Source organism: Jaculus jaculus, chromosome 8 (genome assembly GCF_020740685.1).
Source record: "Jaculus jaculus isolate mJacJac1 chromosome 8, mJacJac1.mat.Y.cur, whole genome shotgun sequence".
In the NCBI taxonomy this organism is placed as follows: Eukaryota; Metazoa; Chordata; class Mammalia; order Rodentia; family Dipodidae; genus Jaculus; species Jaculus jaculus.
Window position 1 is genome coordinate 132,241,156 of NC_059109.1, and position 18,843 is coordinate 132,259,998.

At 48.0% G+C, this 18,843-nt stretch overlaps 1 protein-coding gene across 2 annotated transcripts in view; it reads left to right on the forward strand.

Annotated features, from left to right (window-relative positions):
* Nucleotides 1-18,843, forward strand: part of Tshz2 (teashirt zinc finger homeobox 2) — a 514,993-nt gene that overhangs the window by 366,502 nt on the left and 129,648 nt on the right. Inside the window, exon 3 of one of the 2 annotated variants that reach the window (XM_045156264.1) lies at nucleotides 10,301-10,319. The exons of the other annotated variant lie outside the window; for it this stretch is intronic. The gene's annotated coding sequence lies outside the window, so the exon portion shown is untranslated. Of the gene's footprint in view, nucleotides 1-10,300; nucleotides 10,320-18,843 lie in introns of those variants that run through there. 2 annotated transcript variants of the gene reach the window in all.

Here is an 18,843-nt window from a genome sequence, read left to right on the forward strand (position 1 = left end):
GAGGTGCTGTTGGAGAAGTCCACTGGGTCCAGAGCCTGAAGAAACAGTGGGGAAGGAGAAAGTCAACGCAAAGGTTCTACACACACACATACACACACACACACACACACACACACACACACACGCGCGCGCGCGCGCGCACGCGCGCGCGCCCCTCTTCACGGTCCTGCTTCTCCCTTGTCAGAGATGAATAAGTCTGATCCTCGAACATGAGTGTTCCAATCCTACGGTTAGATTTTGTCCAAAACCTGGATGTCATTCCCTGGGTCTGTGACTTTGAACATGTGGATGAGTTTAGCCTACAGTCTATGTAGATTTTCAAACTTCAACCAGCATGAACCAGAATACCCCCAGGAGAGGCAAAGGTAAAGCCACTGACTACTAGGTCCATCGCAGAGTTTCTGGTTCAGTAGTCTGTGCTGGCTGGGGACTTAGACTTGGTGCCAATCATCCTCATGGATGTTGGAGCTGTCTGGCCACTTTGGTCTAAGTGAAGGAGCACAGTGACAGTACAGAGTCGACAGCTGATTTTAGTTAGTGTTTTTTTTAAGATATGTTATTGATTTATTTATTTGAAAGACAGAGAGAGAGAGAGAGAGAATGGGCATGCCAGGGCCTCTAGCCACTACAAACGAACTCCAGACTCATGCGCCACCTTGTGCATGTGACTTATGTGGGTACTGGGGAATAGAAACTGGGTCCTTAGGCTTTGCAAGCTAAGCCATCTCTCCAGCCCCACAGTCAGTTTTAGTGAGCACAGATGGTCCTCTGAGAACCTGATGCCATGGGGATTGTGAAAGCTTTATCAAGTTTTGATAATAGAAATTGTATAGTCATAGCCCATTGGACTGTCTAGGAATTTACAATCTTCTCTTTCACAGAGTCCAGACAATATTACTAATAACAATCCATCATTCTTACTGAATTTTAAACTCAATGAGACAGGAACCTTGAAATCAATGGGACCTAGCGTACCACCTGTCCCATGAAGATTGCTCAATAAATATCTCCTAAAGGCATGAATTTGTTGTGCCCTTACTAAGAGACAGGCATTGTGCTGTGCACTTTACAAACATTACTTCATTAATCCTCAAAATACCCATGGTGTGGGCACTATTACCCCACTTTCAAGATGAGGACAGTGAGGCACTCAAATGTTATGCGTGTTGTTAAGGGCCACTTATCCAAAAGTACAGGTGTGGAAGGCAAGTTTGTTTGACGCCAAAGCCAGCTTTCTTTTATTTTTTTTTTTTAAGGGAGAGAGAAAGAGGCAGACAGAAAGCGAGTGAGCTCCCGCCGGTGCAAACTCCAGACACGTGCACCATTTTATGCATCTGCCTTTATGTGGGTACTGGGGAGTTGAACCAGGGCATCAGGCTTTCAGGCTTTACAAACAAGAGCCTTTAACTGCTGAGCCATCTCTCCAGCCCCCAAAGCCAGCTCTGAATTGGTCTCAGTTGCAAGGGTCAGCAGCCCAGAGAACAATGCCTGCTGTTTCTATTGAGTGCATTATATAAGGATGGCTTCATATTATGAAATGGTTGGGGGGGAAAAAAATCCAAATTGAACAAATACTTTAAGGGATGAAGAGATGCCTCACTTAGTAAAGTGCTGGCCATGCAAGTATGAAACCTAAGTTTGATCCCCAGACATTTTTGTTAAAAAAAAAAAAAAAGTAAGTGAGCCGGTCATGGTGGCGCACGCCTTTAATCCCAGCACTCGGGAGGCAGAGACAGGAGGATCACTGTGAGTTTGAGGCTACCCTGAGACTACATAGTGAATTCCAGGTTAGTCTGGGCTAGAGTGAAACCCTACTTCGAAAAACCAAAACAAAAAAAAAAAACTGATCATGGTGGAGCATTTTTACAATCCCAGTTTGGGGGAGACAGAAACAGGTGGACCCCTGAGACTCACCTGCCAGCTAGTCTAGGTGAACTTCAGACCAATTAGAGGCCCTGTGTCAATTAAAGGTTAAAATGGTCTGAGATAAAAAGGATACCTGAGGTTGTCCTCTGGCCTACACACACACACACACACACACACACACACACACACACAGACATACACAAACACAAACACAAACTTTACAAGGTTTTAAAATCCAAATTCCAGCTGGGCATGGTGGCGCATGCCTTTAATCCCAGCACTTGGGAGGCAGAGGTAGGAGGACTCCATGAGTTCAAGGCCACCTTGAGACTACAGAGTGAATTCCAGGTCAGCCTGGGCTATAGCAAAACCCTATGTCAAAAAAACAACAATAATAATAATAATCCAAATTCTACCTCTATGTGCTCCCATCAAATTGCTTTGGAACACAGCCTCACCCACTAGCTTTCCTATGTGTCTGTGACACTGCTTTTGTGTTATAACTAGACTTGAGTTGTGTCAAGCCATTTGGTCCAAGGAGAAGAAACAATTTACTATTGAGCCCTTCTCAGAAAAAGCTTCTCAGAAAAAGGATCCCTGATCCTCAGGTTCATGTTGTCCTCTACATAATGTAAGATTTAGGGAGAAATCACTCCAGGTAAAAATCATCCCAAACCTGGCATGGTGGCACAGACCTCTAATTCCAGCACTTAGGAGGCAGAGGCAGGAGAATTACCAAGAGTTTGAGGCCACTCTGAGACTACATAGTGAATTCCAGGTCAGCCTGGGCTAAAGTGAAACCCTACCTCAAAAAAAAAAAAAAAAAAAAAAAAAAAGCTGGATGTGGTGGCACATGCCTTTAGTCCCAGCACTTGGGAGGCAGAGATAGGAGGATGACCACGAGTTTAAGGCCACCCCAAGAATATAGAGTAGATTCCAGGTCAGCCTGGGCTGGAGTGAAACCCTGCTTCGAAAAACAACAACAACAAAAAGTCCCACTTAACCATCACTAATTTTTTTCTTTTTAAATAGCATTCTGTTTTGGTGAGCTGCCTGCAATAGCCCCATTAAAGCTTCAGTGTTTGGGCATAAGGCTGCTCCGCATAGTGCCTTTCAGGAGGCAAATACCCTTGAGAATGGTAGCTCATTATTTGGTTAATAACAGTGGAAGAAAGCAGAGTGGTGTTTAGGGAAAGGCAATGGTCCAAGGAAAAGGGCACCAGTATTCCCCGATGCAGCGACGTCTAGTTTTCCGAGATAATCTCCCAGAGGGATAGAATTTCTAATGGCCCAGCTCCTGCGATCAACAGGTTCCTGCCAGGCCACATTCCCTGCTCCTGCGTAAGAGATGCTGGGGACTTAATTCTCCTATTTGCCGCATCCCACAGAATCAAAGACAAGCGTTAGAACGGTCAGGTTCACCCAGAGAAGGGCTGGTGGTGTTTTATCCCATGACGCTCGCATAGGTGGTAGAAATCTGTGTAGTCAGGAGTCTGGGCAGCATTGATTTCTGCAGAGCCCGGACGAGGCCCGCGCGGTCTGCCTGGAAGAGCTGTGACTGCCCGAGATGAAGATGTCAGCCGAGGAGACGCGCTGCCGGCAGGTAAGAAGTAAAAAGTAGCCCGGGCATGGTGGCGCACGCCTTTAATCCCAGCACTCAAGAGGCAGAGGTAGAAGGATCACCATGAGTTCGAGGCCACCCTGAGACTACAGAGTTAATTCCAAGTCAGCCTGGGCCACAGTGAGACCCTACCTCTTCAAACCAAAAAAAGAAAAAAAAAAAGTGAAAAGTACACACATGCCAGTAAGTAAGAGGAAAAAGTATTTCCAGGGCCCCACTTTGGCATCAGTGTGCAGGCCTTCAACCCTACAGCACATTCCTGGGCAGCAAGAATACAGCCGCCTGCCACACGCGTGCGTTTCACAAGGAGGTGTCAGAGTGAGTCCTCTCGCCAGGCCCTGTGAGCCATGGCAGCTTTCTTCCCACCCAGGACCCGCTTCATCACGAAGGGGGAAAAGACATGGCTGGCTCAGAGCTCGGGGTTCACACAGGTCGCCCATGTTCCTGGAGCAAAATGTGCGTCATTCTTTCTTGAAAAAGTATGTGTTATTCATTTGTTTGTTTGCTTGTTTAAGAGAGAAAGCAGCAGATAGAAAGAGAACAGGTGTGTCAGGGTCTCCAGCCACTGCAAGCGAACTCCAGACGCATATACCACCTTGTGCATCTGGCTTACATGGGTACTGGGGAATCAAACCTAAGTCCTGTGGCTTTACAGGCAAGCGCCTTCACCACTATGCCATCTCTCCAGCCATGTCTGTGTATCATTTTTTTTTTTTTTTTTTTTTTTGGTTTTTTGAGGAAGGGTCTCACTCTAGCCCAGGCTGACCTGGAATTTACTATGTAGTCTCAGGGTGACCTCGAACTCACATGTGCCTCCTACCTCTGCCTCCCGAGTGCTGGGGTTAAAGGCGTGCGCCCCCACGCCCGGCCCATGTGTGTCATTCTTGAACTCAGCTAACTGGCTTTCTGTTCTGTAAAGTGGAGCAGCTGGTCCAAGTAGACCCTCTGTTGCATGCTGAGGGACGATGTCTCGTCTCCACCTTCAAGAAATCTGCTGGAAGGATGGACATCGGTGAAGGTTACCTGGTTCCAGAGTCTGTCAGATTATGTGTGTTTGCTGTATGTGGGGAGGGGGGAGGGCACAGCACGTGTGTGTGGAGACTAGAGGTCAGTGTCAGGATCTCCCTCAGTTACTCTCCTCCTTACTCTTAGAGACAGAGTGTCTTGCTAACCAGAGAGCCCACCCATTGAGCTAAAAAAGTACTTAGGGAGGCAGAGGTAGGAGGATCACTGTGAGTTCGAGGCCAGCCTGACTGAGACTTGAGCTACAGGTCAGCCTGCGCTAGAGTGAGATCCTATCTCAAAAAAAAAAAAAGACATTTAGCCAGTAAGCCCCAAGGATCCTCTTGCCTGCCTCCCCAATGCCAGGATTACAGGCATGTGCCACCACATCTTATGTGGGTGCTGTGGATCCAAATGCAGGTCCTCACGTTTGCATAGCAAGCACTTTCCCCACAGAGCCAGCTCCCAGCCCAAATCAGACTTTTTATTAGAATCAAACGAGGTCCCTGTAGGACCCCCAGCCATTCATGGAAACCAGTGGTGTTTGTGGTGAACATGGGGTCCCCACTCGGTGAATACCCAGCAACAAGCCTTGGCATGGAAATCCTGGGGACACATGTGATCTGCAGAAGTGTCTCGGAGCCAAGGCTCACATCTCTTTACAGGAGATTACAAGTGTTGGGCTGTTACAGACCACAGCACAAAACTCACTCTCTGACTTCAACAGAAAAAAGCAAACTTGAGGCTGAAGAAATGGCTCAGCAGATCGGAGTGCTCAGTGTGGAAGCATGAGGGCGTGAGTTCGAGTCCCCAGAACCCATGTCAACAGCCGGGCATGGCCGCCCACATCTGTAACCCCAGTCCTGTGGAAGCTCTGTGTTGAGAGACTCCACCTCAAGGAAACAGGAAAAGGAACAAAAAATAGGACGTGCGGCATTCCCCTCTGGCCTCTGCACACGTGCGCACAGGGCTGTGCTAAAGCAACATGCGTGTATACACACCACACATACTAGACACACCGTCCTATTATGGTGTCATGTAAAACCACACCCCTCCCCCCACCCTCCCCCCCCCCCTGCGGGACACACTGCCAGTCAGGGCCCAGGGAAGGGGTGTGGATGCTGAAGGCTTGCACTACAGTGGAAAGGGACTGTAGCTGACCAGGAAAGGCAGCTAGACTTCCTTCAGAACCAGGCGAAGATAGCAGCCAGGAGCCCGCCCCCACTGACTCCTCACTTCCTCCGGCCACGCCTCCCCTCTTTAAAAGTTCCCCAGCGCCACCATATGTTCAAACATATGAGCCTGCAGGGGACACCATCCATTCAAACCATAGCACTTTAGAAAGACTCAGATACTCTTTCTCTGGCACAATGGTGATTAACTCGTCCATCTCATCTTTTTTTTAAAGTTTTTTGTTTATTTTTATTTATTTATTTACTTCATAGCGACAGACAGACAAAGAGAGAAAGAGGCAGAGGGAGACAGAGAGAGAATGGGTGTGCCAGGGTCTCCAGCCACTGCAAACAAGCTCCAGATGTATGTGCAACCTTGTGCATCTGGCTTACATAGGAACTGGGGAATCGAGCCTTGAACCGGGGTCCTTAGGCTTCACAGGCAAGTGCTTAACCGCTAAGCCATCTCTCCAGCCCTCCTCCATCTCTTCTTGAATGTCCGCCCGCTTGCCTTGATTTTTGTTCCTCACACATTTCACTGATCTGGATATTATATCCCAAATGTAGGGTGTGTAAATGACATGCTCTACCTCCCTGATCACACTGTAATGATTTGTCTTTTTGGCTGTGTAATAAATTTGGCTTATTTTACAATATTAATGATAAGGAACAAGTCTATTGGTATTGAATGTCCCCAGCACTCACCACTCACAGAGAATTGGCTATCATAGCTTTGTTTACCATGAAGTGGTATAGCACATCACATTGGGGTAGATACCATGATTAGTAGTGTTTGAAATACCTTGTTGTAAAAAGGTGCTTAGGCCTGGAGAGATGGCTTGGCGGTCAAGGCACTTGTCTGCAAAGCCAAAGGACCCAGGTTCAATTCCCCAAGACCCACGTAAGCCAGATGCACAAGGTGGTGCATGCATCTGGAGTTTGTTTGCAGGGGCTAGAGGCCCTGGTATGCCCATTCTCTCTCTCTCTCCCCTCCTCCTCCTCTTTCTGTCTCTCTCAAATAAATAAATAAATGTTAAAAGGTGCTTTCACAAAGATGTATGACTCATAAGAAATAACAATTAGGGCTGGAGACATGGCTTAGCGGTTAAGCGCTTGCCTGTGAAGCCTAAGGACCCTGGTTCGAGGCTCGGTTCCCCAGGTCCCATGTTAGCCAGATGCACAAGGGGGCGCACACGTCTGGAGTTCGTTTGCAGAGGCTGGAAGCCCTGGCGAGCCCATTCTCTCTCTCTCCCTCTATCTGTCTTTCTCTCTGTGTCTATTGCTCTCAAATAAATAAATAAAAAATTTTTTAAAAAAAAGAACAATTAGAAGAGACCCAGCAGTCTACCTCAGCCAGCCGGGCTTCATTTCTAGTAAGGGGAAGGATCGCATGCCTTGAAAGTTAGCGAAAGTTCACAAGCCTGTAACAAGTATAGCTAGAGGCCCCGAGCTGAAAACGAACTGCAGCGGTAAGCGTTCAGAGTGCTTTCAAGGGCTCAAGAAAGACAATGTTTGGGGTAAAGCACGCCCTGGGAAGCAGTTGAAAGTCCATAGGCACACACAGTGACACGCAGAGGGTTATACCTGAGGCTAGTGAGCGAGACACTGAGCGTGTGCATGAGCCGGTGCTCCCCTGTTAAACCAGGAAGCCTGGGGAGACACAACGCTCCTGAGCAAACACAGGGCTTCCTTCTGTTGGCTGGAACTTGATACTCCAGGGCACACAGGTCACAGGTCACTGCTCCCATCGGGGAAAGGTTTCATCACCTGGGGAATGCCAAAAGACTCTTGGGTCCCTAAGGGACTGGGATGCAGCCATTCACCCTCTTATCCGCGAGAACCAATGCATAGAGCTACAGCCTTGGCCAGAAGACCCTCCGAATGACACTCAGCAGTTGTCGTCCAGAGACACCACCCTCTCCCTGTGAGATTGGCTGTGCGCTTGCTCACGAGCGGGCAGAAGTGGCTGAGTATTTGCTACGTGCAGAGCCCTGTACCAGGACTGCAGGTTCACCAGCGCACAGGCAAAATTCCTATTCTCAGAAGCTGAAAGTCTAGTTCAAAGAGAGAAGATACACATAAGGGTGACCGGGTGGGGTGAGAGCTTCAAATGGAAGTTAGTGTAAACAGGATGCCCGGGGTACCCTGACCCTCGCGAACCCACAGCAACGAGAAGTGGCCGGCCTCCCAAGAGCAGCAATGGCTAACACTCCAAAGCAAAAGTAAAAGTGACACGGGAGGAAGAGAGTGGCTCTCTGTTGAACCCTGGGCACTTCCCCGAGGTCAGTCTAGCTAGCCAGCTTGCCTCGGGGCTCCCCTGTCTCTACCTCTCAAGCGCCGGGATGACACGCGTGCACCTCCACATCTGACGTGAGTGTGGGTGCTGGCGATCTGAACTCAGGTGCTCAACGGGGCCATCTCCCCAACTTCTCTCGGCTATGTTTCAGGAGAGCTTTACATAAACACTTGCTCAAACTGCCAGTGGGTAGTTGGCATGTTGGTATGTATAGACCTATTTGTAACCTGGCTGTTTTGTCCATAATAGTCTTTGTAGCTTTTCCTTTTTGCAATAATGATGTGTAGACCAGAGTGGAACAAATGCTGCAAACTTTCTCAGCCATTCGGTACATTGGCTGATAAGCAATTGATTACTCATAAACCACTAATAACTGGTCATCTTCCATGTAGACTCTATCATGAAGCACTTTCAGTCCTAGCATGGCACCTTTCCATTCTAATCACAGAAGGTTGTGTGTTCTTGGGCTGCAGAGACTGCTTAGTGCTTAAGGCACTTGCCTGCAAAGCCAAAGGACTCAGGTTTAATTCCCCAGGACCCACTTAAACCAGGTGCACAAAGTGGCGTATGCACCTGGAGTTCATTTGCAGCAGCTGAAGGTCTTGGCACGCCCATTCCCTCTCTCCCTCTCTCAAATAAATAAAGAAAAATTTAAAAACACTTTATAAAAGTTTATGTTCTTTTTTATTTGCTTTTAATGTTTTCAAAATGTTTTTATTTATTTATTTATTTGCAAGCACTTAGAGGACTGAGGAAGAGAGAGAATATGGGTGCACCAGGGCCTCCAGTCACTGCAGACGAACTCCAGATGCAAGCATCACCTTGTGCACCTGGCTTACGTGGATTCTGGGCAATCAAACCTGGGTCCTTAGGCTACACAGACAAACACCTTAACCACTAGGCAATCTCTCTAGCCCTGTATGTTCTTTTCTACTTCCCTTGGCTGCCAAAATAGCTCCTACCTAAAATAAATAGTTGACCACAAGAACCGTTCTCATTTGCTCACTAAGGTATTGGCTTTCTTATTCCATGTGTCACCTTCAGTCACATTGTAGCTGGGGATGGGGTTGATGTGATGAAAATGTTGCCAGGCGTGGTGATGCACCCCTTTAATCCCAGCACTCCAGAGGCAGAGGTAGGAGGATCACTGTGAGTTCAAGGCCACTCTGAGACTACATAGTGAATTCCAGACCAGTCTGGGCTAGAGCAAAACCCTATCTTGAAGAAACAAAATCAAAGCAACAAAAACAAAAAGTATGTAAGGAAAATGTCATGCTTTAAAACCACACAAGTCTGTTTGTCATACTACTTTGGAAATGTGACATTCGCCAGTGGTGGGGTGGGACCAGTTAGTGAATGAGCAGTCAGACACACCGGCATGGATGGTTTCTATAAAACGTTAAGCTTCAGAACTTTGGCCAGAAATGTGTTGCCCTGGCAAGCATCATTTCTATGAGGAAGTCGACTTCTTTCCTAAGTTTGAAGCCTGACTATTTTCATCAGAAGACTCTTAAGCATCCTATAAAACAGGAATGTTTCTTGTCACTTGAAGGCACTTGCCAAAGAGCTTAAACTGCTGTCTCCTTTCCTGTTGAACTTTAAAACACAGAGAGGCAACTGTCTGTCCAGACTGTTTTGTCTAGAGCTGGGCTTGGGGCAGGAATCCAGCATCAGGAGCTTTGGTTCTTGGTCTCCAGATTGAAGTTTTAAGAAGCATCTTCTTTGTGCTCTGTGGACTGCAAGATTAACTTCAAATAAAAGTAAGAGGTTGGACTCTCTCTGCTTCCTAGGAAACAGGCTGGGGAGAGCGGCTGTAATTATAGTAGGTCCGGCTCAGTGATCTAGCACTGGAAAAAGAGTTAGGGCCAGATGTGCTCCCACAAACTTTCTCTCTCTCTCTCTCTCTCTCTCTCTCTCTCTCTCTCTCTCTCTCTCTCTCTCCTTTCCCTCCTCTCTTTCTCTCCCTACCCATTTCAGTCTTACGACTATCATTTACTGACAGCATTCACCATAACTACCGGCTATTATCAAGCAGATCATCATCCACACGTGGAGCCTGCTCATAAATGCTGTTGCCTAACCAGACTGTCGTGTGGAGAATATCTATGGGGAGGAAAGAGGGAGAGAGCCGAGCTCTGGAAGGAGCCTTTGGTCAATTCCGTATTTTCTCTAAAAACAAAACAGCAAGCCACCCCAAAACAGAAAAGACCTTATTTTTCTAAATAGTATTAAGTAACAAATGTCCACTAGGAAAAATTACAGAGATAGAGGGAGGAAAAAGAGAGAGGGAGAAAGTGCACAAAGGAAACAGTCCAATGTTAAATCACACCCTTAACATTTCAGCATGCAACTAATGTTTGGTGCACAAATCCTGGATCAAGGTTGACATACTGAGGTGCCCCACAGTTCTACTGGAGACAGAAGGGTGACAGGAAGTGGAGGTGCCCATAAATTACCTGGGGACTCTTGAATGGGGCACGTTTTCATGCGTCATCCATGCTGCGGGCCTCCAGGGAGTAACTGCCCACACGTTGCCCAGGTGATGGAGCTGCCTTTGAGTCAACCAGGCTCTCGCCAGAAACTCGGTGGTTCCCCAAGCTAGACTTGGATGGCAGATTTTCTTTGACCTATCAGTGCCCTCTCTATCTGAGGTGAAGAAACACATCTCTCGACCTGCCCTAGGAGGTGTCATGTGACAACCTCTTAGTTCGAAATGGTGACCAATTCCTAGGAAGTTGTAAAGAGAAACTTGGGTTCCTCCTGCTTCCCCAGAGACTGTGTGGCTATAGGTCAATGACCAAATCAGAGCTGAATTACCTCTTGGGAGCTTTGTTGACACGCCACCATCGGAGATGACATGCCCATGTTCTCAACATGGACAGACATGACACAAATATGATGCCATCGAAGTTAACACTGGCATCTAAGAAAATTCCTCAATGAACGGTGAAGGCAAAACACACGACTAAGCCGGGCGTGGTGGCGCACGCCTTTAATCCCAGCACTCGGGAGGAAGAGGTAGAAGGATCGCTGTGAGTTCGAGGCCACCCTGAGACTCCATAGTGAATTCCAGGTCAGCCTGGGATAGAACAAGAGCCTACCTCGATAAAACAAAACAAAGATGACTATACTTATCAGTGTCCTGGGAATTCCTGGAGTCCAACAGGGGCCAATGGTCCCGAGAGTAACTCGCTCCCCTCTGTTGCTCCAGGCTCTGCTTTTTCATAACGCTACGGCTTCAAGGTGGAGGTTGTGTGTTTTGTCCTCGGCCTTCTCCCTCCTGTATCCTGACACTTTAAAAAACTATGAAAGATGCTAGGACTTAGACAACAACACGCTGATAAAGTCCAGAGAGTCTCGACTCTGGCAAAGGAGGTGATTAAAGAGGAAGGTGACGTTCTGTTTAGTCAAATGCTGTCTGGACTTCGTCTGAAGTACGGAGCACTCCTTTGCCAGCCTCCCACGCCTGCCCCCAGAGAGGGGTCTCTGCACAAGACAGCTGCTGTGGCACGAAGGGCTTGGGCCCCACCAGCGAAGGAGAAAAGATGTCCCAGCATTTGGCAAGCAGTGCAGCCTGGACAAACACTTGTACCCAACTTGTCATCGCTCCTTTCCCATGGACAGCGTTGTCAAGTGGAGTGGTCTGGGATGTACTAACGTCTGTGCTGAGGCTGGAAACCAAGGTTAGACGTGTTTAGGGATACAGATAAAACGGGTAGTTTTCTGTTTGGTTGTTGTTTTGAGACAGGGTCTCACTCTACAGCACTGGCTGGCCCCAGGTTCACAGTTCTCCTTCCTCAGCCTGATGAAGGCTGGGATCACAGGTGTGAGTCACCATGATATTTTCTTTCGTGTAGAGAAATCGTCTCAGTCCTTCTGGAAGAGCAGCAGAAGAAAGACCTGTAGTGACCTGGGGGAATAGGTGTTGTAGAAGGAGAGAAACCAAGGGGTTTCCCTGGCCTGCTCTCTGCCTCCCTTCCCTGGGGACAACACTCAAGGAACCTTCTAGTATTTTTTTTTTCCAGATGTATGAAAAGGAAGGTCACTTCCCGGCTTCACTTGCCAGTGTGCCAAAGTTTTGACTGCACACTGCCCTTCCTAAATACAGCTCCTATTCAACGCCCCTGTGATAGACGGTGACCTAGTCTGTCTCAAAAAAAATTTAAAAAATAAATAAACACGAACAGTTCGATCAGGATATTCATGCATTTGGTTTTTAATTCCTGTGGTATTTTCATCCATGGGTTGGGGGGGGTGCGCTTCAGTCTAAATTGAGCTTGGAAGGTGGATTCTGTGGGTTAAGTGACAAGATTGGGGAAAACTTCTGTTTTCTTGTTAGGTAAAATTCAGATACAGGGAAGAGGCCATTGGTTTTATTTGTTTATTTGTTTTCTTTTTATTTATTTATTTGACAGCAACAGACAGAGAAAGAAAGAGGCAGAAAGAGAGAGAGAGAGAGAATGGGCGCGCCAGGGCCTCCAGCCACTGCAAACGAACTCCAGACACGTGCACCCCCTTGTGCATCTGGCTAACATGGGTCCTGGGGAACCAAGCCTGGAATCAGTGTTCTTAGGCTTCACAGGCAAGCGCTTAACTCCTAAGCCATCTCTCCAGCCCGAGTCCATTGGTTTTAGAAAAAGCCTTCATTAGGAAATAAAAAGTTGAACCTGTGACCATGTTGTCACAGGGCAGATGAGCTACAGGGGAGAAGAGAGGATGTGGGAAAGAGAAAGCGAAATGTTGTGGAAGCTGTTTCTTTCTACCATAGTTCTTTTTTGGAGTTGATGGCTTCCAGCCTTAGCCCAGGGAGATAAAAGGCAAGAGGGAAGAATATCCCCAAATATGTAATTAATTAGACCAAGCCAATACTTGGTTTGTACTTCCTATATTTTATTAAGTCTCAGAAGTGACAATGAGGTGTGTCATTAATTAGCACCCTCAATGGAAAACAAAACCACAACAGTGCCAGTTTCTTGCATGATCTCCCAGATGGGCAGATTCGTTTTGATTTCAGAGATAGAAAGAGGCCTGAAGGGAAACTGTCCAGGCTGGCGGCTTTCACGGTGGACACTTTACAGAGCCATGTTGGTCTCGTCGCTGGCTGCTCCAGCAGCCTTCTCTTATGTGCCTCATTCTAGTGTTTGTCAAGCCTGTGGCAGCAAGATGGCAGATACTTCTCCCCTCACATCCACTGTGCAAAAAGATGAGCCTTGTATTAGTTACCTTTCTTACTGCTGAGAGCAAACAGCTGTGCAGAAGCGACTTAAGGAAGGAAGGGTTTTTTGGTTGTTTCCTGGCTCATAGTTCAAGGTTATAGTCCATCATGGGAGAAGGGCCAGGGGTGGGAGCTTGAAGCAGCTCATCACATCGCATCCCCGGTCAGGAAGCAGACAGAGCTGAAGGCTAGCTCACTCTCTACTTTTCATTCAATCCAGGACCCCAGCCCGTGGAATAGTATCCTCCACCCTTAGGGCGGGTCTCCCCACTTCAATGAACCTATCAAAATAAGCCCCCAAAGGCATGCCCAGAGGGTCATTTCCTGTGTGAGTCTGAGGCCCATCAAGTTGACAATCAACATAAACCATCACAGGTGTAATCAGTGAGGATTACTACCAGAAATCAAACAAAGTCCATTGGCTGTAGAGCTGTCTATATGTCTGTCTGAAGAGAACAGAGATTTATCTGCACAGTGGCTCAGATGGTGTGTGTGATGGTTTGATACAGGTGCCCCCTATAAACTTAGGTGCTTTGAATGCTGGGTTCCCAACTGATGGAGATTTGGGAATTAACACTTCCTGGAGGCGGTGTATTGTTGGGGGTGGGCTTATGAGTGTTATAGCCAGTTTCCCCATGCCAGTGTTTGGCACACTCTCCTGTTGCTATTGTCCACCTTATGTTGGCCAGGGGGTGATGTCCACCCTCTGCTCATGCCATTGCCCTGCCATCATGGAGCTTCCCCCTGAAGCCTGTAAGCCAAAATAAACCTCTTTATTCCTCACAAGCTGCTCTTGGTCAGGTGATTTCTACCAGCAATGCAAACCTGACTGCAACAGTGAGACAGAACTGAGATCTATAGGGCAGCCCTGCAAGCTAGAAACTCGGGTTGCATTCCAGAGGTAGAGTTACTTCCTCCTTGGAGGAAACCTAGCTTTTGTTTTTAAGGCCTTCAGCTAACTGGACAAGACCCACTAACCTGGATAATAACGGTCTTTCCTTAAAGTCAGCTGATCCGCTTTAATCCTATATATAAGGTGTTTTTACAGCCACACCTAGATGGTTGCCTTCTAGTTTTATGTGGGCACTAAGGAATCGAACCTGGCTCCTTTGGTTTTATAGGCAAGTATCTTAACCATTAAGCCATCTCTCTGGGCCTTGGATTGTTGCTTTCTAGATAGCTGATACCATCACAAGGGGTGGGACGGTGAGAGACTGGTTTCTAGCAAGGGCTAGTGTTACAGTTACCTTTTTGTTTCTGGGACACACATCTGACCAGAAGCAGTTTGTTGGAAGAAAAGGTTTATTTCAGGCTTACAGTTTTGAGTAGGAAGTTTCATCATGGTGGAAGAAACTGGCTCACTTCATCAGACATTCACAGCAGAGAGAAAAACCAGCCAAAGATTAAACTGGCTCAGAACACACCTTGGGCCAAACTCTGATCTGTCCCCATTGACACAGCATCTCCAGCAGGACTCCACCTGCTAAATGCTCTACTTAAAACCCCCGAGACTATGGGGACATTACATGCAAGCCACCACACTTAGCTCTGTTCATCAGGGAAGGACTGTTCCCTATGGTTTGACGGTTGAAACACATGAACTTTGAGGAACACATTTAAACCATATTCAAACCATAGCATTGATTTCCAGGGGAAGACTGTTTTAAAATATTTATTTACTTAAGAGAGAAGGTAGAGTGAGAGAGTGTGGGTACACCAAGGCATACTGCTACTGCAAACAAACTCCAAATGCCTGCACCACTTTGTACATCTGACTTTACATGGGTACTGAGGAACTAAACCCAGGCCATCAGGCTTTGCATATAGAGCCTTTAGTTAATGAGCCATTTCTCCAGCCCAGGAAGACTTTTGTTGTTGTTGTTGCTCATTTTTATTTATTTATTTGAGAGTGATAGACAGAGAGGGAAAGAGGCAGAGAGAGAGAGAATGGACGCACCAGGACCACCAGTCACTGCAAACGAACTCCAGATGTATGTGCCCCCTTGTGCATCTGGCTAATGTGGGTCCTGGAGAATCAAGCCTCAAACCAGGGTCCTTAGGCTTCACAGACAAGCGCTTAAGGGCTAAACCATCTCTCTAGCCCAAGTCTTTTTTTTTTTAATAAGTTATGAAGATGGATCAGTGGCTAAAAGTGCTTACTTCACCAGGTGTGGTGGCGCATGCCTTTAATCCCAACACTGGAGAGGCAGAGGTAGCAGGATCACTGTGAGTTCGAGGCCACCCAGAGACTACATAGTAAATTCCAGGTCAGTCTGGACTGGAGTGAGACCCTACCTCAAAAAAACAAGACTGCTTACTTCACAGCATGACCAGTGAAGCTTGCATCCCCAGAATCTACCTAAAGCTGAACACCAGTAACGCACACATGTACAAACCTAAAAGTACCGTGGTGATGGAAGGCTGGAAGGCGCACGGGGGAATCCTGAAGCTCATGCACCAGCTAGCCGCAGTGTGCAGTGGAAAATGACGAGTCTGTCCCCAACAAGGCGGGAAGTAAGGACCGATCACTGAGGAGGTTCTCTGTGCGCACATCTTCTCCACGCAAAAAACACCCACACACACCACGCTACCTGCAAACCCTGTGCAACTCCGCTTCCCACAGCCTGGCATGACCACAAACTCCTATGTGCTCCTGAAGTCTCTCTGGCATGGAGACAGAGCTGCTTGTCACCGACATCCCTCAGCCACAGAGCCGCTGCTGCGAGTGCGCCCAGAGTCCCCAAGGGCGGGGAACGTTCACACCGTCCTTTCCACGCAAGGGGCCCTGGGGTGCTTGGGGGCACAGTTATGCGAATGTCACGTGCTTGCATCGTATAGACATATTCGCCTGTGTGCTGAGGCATGAGTGTGTGAAGGTGTGTGTGAGCGTGGGTGCACACGCATGGATGTGGAGGCCAGAGGCCGACGTCAGGTGTCCTCCTTAGTTAATGCCCACCCTGCTCTGTGAGACAGGATCTCTCACCAAGCCTAGAGCTTACCAATTCAGCTAGACTGGCTAGGCAGGGAGCCCCAGAGATCTCGCCTCCACCTCCCCAGCCCTGAGATTACAGATACACACAGGCACATCCAGCTTTTTAAATGGGTACCGGGAGAGAAGCTCACATCCTCATGCCAACACAGTAAGCATGTTATCCACAGCATCTCCCCAGACGCTGGGATGCTTTTATCATAATGCTCATGGGCCTGGGTTGGAGGAAGACTGACCCTCAAGCCCCGATGCTCTTGGCTTGTCCTGTGGGGCAGGCAAGAGCAATGGAGATGTTAACGAGGTCAATGGCTTTCCCAGGGTATTGTGTGTGGCATCTCCTCTGTGGGAATGAGAGCACCCCTTTCCCTAAGAGGCTGCTTCACGCAGATGGGTTGAGTAACTTGTCCTAGTTCAGATAAATAGTGACCGGCCATGCTGGAGGTGACGCCACCTGAATGCCTTTGCTCCCTATGGGACTGCAAGCTGTGAGGCATGTCTGGTGGTTATGACTGGAATGGGTGTTATTGGTCCCTAGTGAAGGGATGCCAGGGTTGCTGGTATGTGTCTGTGGTAGTTTGAATAGATGGCCCCAATATATTCAGCGTTTTATTAGTTTGTAGTTTGCATCTGAAGCCACCTGCCTGGAGGTGGTGTCACTGGGCGGATCTTAAGGTGTGGTGGTGAGTTGCAGATTTCAATCTAAAGAGATGCAAAATGTGCTTTTGGCTTTAGGCTTGTGCTTCTCTCTGTGTGTTTGGTCCTGTGAAGGCAGGCCAGCTTCTTCTGCCATTATGGAACTTCCCCTGGATCTGTAAGCTTCAATAAATATCCCTTCCTCCATAACTGTGCCTGGTCTGGACGTTCATCTCAGCGAACCTGAAACTGTCGGGTACAAGGTCCCACGATCCAAGGAACAATCCTGCCCAAACACAGAGGCACCCAGCCCTAAGGGGCAGGAATGCCCAGGGGAGCAACCCCGGCCATGCTTCACGGGTTGCATGAGGCCAGGGCTGTCTTGGAGGTCTGAGGTCTGTGGTCAGGAGCCAGGCAGTCCTTGGCATAACTTGTCACACTGGCGACAGCTATAGTGAAGCAGGCATGCATAGGCCAAGACAAAAACTTTGGGGGATGGGCTGGAGAGATGGCTTAGCGGTTAAGCGCTTGCCTGTGAAGCCTAAGGACCCCGGTTCGAGGCTCGGTTCTCCAGGTCCCACGTTAGCCAGATGCACAAGGGGGCGCACGCGTCTGGAGTTCGTTTGCAGAGGCTGGAAGCCCTGGCGCGCCCATTCTCTCTCTCTCCCTCTATCTGTCTTTCTCTCTGTGTCTCTCGCTATCAAATAAATTAATTAATTAATTTTAAAAAAAACTTTGGGGGATGGAATACACATTTGCTCTCTGAGTAATTGCAGGTAAGCACAGAAGACAAGGCTAAGAACCATGTACAGCTTAGTTACTGTGGTGGTTTGATTCAGGTGTTCCCCATAAACTTAAGTGTTCTGAATGCTAGGTTCCCAGCTGATGGATATTTGGGAATTAATGCCTCCTGGAGGGAGTGTATTGTTGGGGGCGGGCTTATGGGTATTAAAGCCAGTTTCCCCTTGCCAGTGTTTGGCACACCCTCTTGATGCTGTGGTCCATCTTATGTTGGCCAGGGGGTGATGTCCACCTTCTGCTCATGCCATCGTTTTCCCCTGCCATCGTGAAGCTTCCCCTCGAGCCTGTAAGCCAAAATAAATCTCTTTTTCCCAGAAGCTACTCTTGGTTGGGTGATTTCTAACAGCAATGCGAACCGGACTGCAACAGTTACCAAAACAACCCGGAGTCAAACACCTGTCATGCTTGTGGGGGGCAGAAGGGTGTCAAATGCCTCAGTCCACAGACGCAGGTGCAAAGTGAACAGAACTGTCTGTGGCTTTCTTCACCCGAGTTTCATTTCTGACCCAGGTCCCCATTCTTAGGGGCATGCACCTTGTCCTAAGTAATTCAGGACCCCTCCCTCAGCATGGGATGTCATGATGTGAGCGTGGCCTTGTACGGAACATAGAAGGCATATGTAGTCCAGAGCGGGAGAGGGGGCTGTGCGTGAGGTTCCTATGGTGGCCTGGGCTGCTCCCTGCTTCCTTTGTGATTCTTTGGGTCTAGATATGAAATCAAAACTTCGCACATGTCCCCTCATCCATTACTGATCACCAGCCTTGCAGAGCATTTGTGGAGCTGGCCACCTCAAGACAGAGGCCACAAATAACCTGCTGGCCTGCTGACTAGCGCCAGGCCATTCAGCACTGAGGGATGGTGACTGTATCTGTTACTCTTCCCATTGTTGTGACAAAATAACCCAACAAGAGCAATTGAAGGAAGGAAACTGCCTTATGCGAGATACTAACATTAGGCCCATTTCATAGATGAGAAAACCAAGGCCTAATTGACAGATGATAGAGTGGTGACTTCACAGTGGAGCCTCTGTAATCAGATCTTCTAGAAAGTCCTTCTTCCCTACTGGAGATGGCACAGTTTGGAAGATTATACACACCCCTCCTCTGTATAGAAAACCCATCCCAGGGTCCTCAACTGGACCACTCACGCTCATCTCCAAGGGTCTGGTAAAAAAAAAAAAAAAAAATGCTGATTTCACAGGTCTGGGTTGAGGTCTGAGAACTGCATTTATAACAAGCATTTAGAGTC